The sequence below is a fragment of the Equus asinus genome, chromosome 5, assembly GCF_041296235.1.
Source record: "Equus asinus isolate D_3611 breed Donkey chromosome 5, EquAss-T2T_v2, whole genome shotgun sequence".
Lineage (NCBI taxonomy): Eukaryota > Metazoa > Chordata > Mammalia > Perissodactyla > Equidae > Equus > Equus asinus.
In genome coordinates this window covers 37,499,095-37,500,441 of record NC_091794.1, presented here as the reverse complement: position 1 = coordinate 37,500,441, position 1,347 = coordinate 37,499,095, and positions in this window count along the sequence as shown.

Sequence of the window (1,347 nt, the reverse complement as noted above, 5' to 3'; positions counted from 1 at the left end):
CCCTGCCCTTTTTCAAAAAAATATTTCCATTTACTAAATCATTTTCCAGTTCTCTTATGGTATATTATGTTTCTGGTCCACAGCCAGATGATCACATGTCAGTGTAGGATCTAGCCCAGCCTTTTGGTATCTGGGTTCAGGGCTCTCTTAGTGTCCTGGCTGACCATCCCCAAGATTTACCCTCTAATGTGATTTTTTGTCTGCGGGAGAGAGTGTTGTGCTTTTGGCTCCTGAGGGCACCCCAGGCCTGGAGGATACCACCCATTTGGCATAGAATTTTGAATTGGCGAGGAGCCCTGCTTGTGTGCTTCCAACACTTTCAGTCTCTTAGGAAGTCAGATCACATCGACTTGAATGAGTCACTTGCATAGGCTGGAAATATTCATCGTTTTTCTGGAAGCTTTAGGTGGAGGCTTTTAGACACAGGCGTGGGACACGACTATGAAGAGGACAGGAAGAGTGGATTTGGTGTTTATGGAAGCAGGTGGAGGAGCTAGCTCTCTGCTCTACATTCCACTGGTGACCTGGAGGGAGGGTAAGTGGTGGTGGTTCTCACCAGTGACACTGAGCAGGGAGCTGCTGTACAGACCAGTGAAGTGGACAGGGCAGCAATACCAATGAGGCTGGCAGTCCAGTGCCAGTGCCCGGGACAATACAGCAGACTGACTGTAGTAACTAACTTAAAAATGGGGGAAGAACAAAGTTGAAATCGTGATACTTAACAAGGACTCCAGCATAGGAGCTGCGTCTTCAGCCTGGCATTTGGGGTCTCTGAGGAGGTATACGGGACTCTGATTTCCCCCGGGAAATTCAGTGTAACAATCCAGAAAGACTGTGTGTATTAAGCAGTTGTCCCTTTTGATCTCCCGGGTTTTGCCAGGGGAGGTGGTGCCCCTGCTGGGATGCCTGGGGTATTTCCTTCCCCGTCGTTTTCAGGTCTTTACATGAGGTGTTAGAAATAGTATTTAGGGAAATGGGTTGAAAATGAATGGCCTCTGCAGGGGGAGGGAAAGGTGTTTCTTTTGCTTTACTATGTGGGCTGGGAGGGAATAAGAGATGCAGTGGGGGTTGGGATGAAATTTTTGGAATCCTAGAGCCTTTACGAGGAGTCAGATTTTTTTTTGTGGGGGCGTGGGTGGGCAGAGCGCAAGTTGGAGACAGATTGATTTAGGGTTAGAGTGGGAGAACCTAATTACCAAGAATAGTTTTGTGAGGTAGCATAGCAGACTGTCCTGGCTGCCCCGGGATGGCAGAAGAAAGAAAAATGGCATACAGTTGAATAGAGATAAGAGTGTTCTGGTTGTCATGGTTTTTTTGTTTTCTGAGTAAAGGGAAGAAGGGACAGAA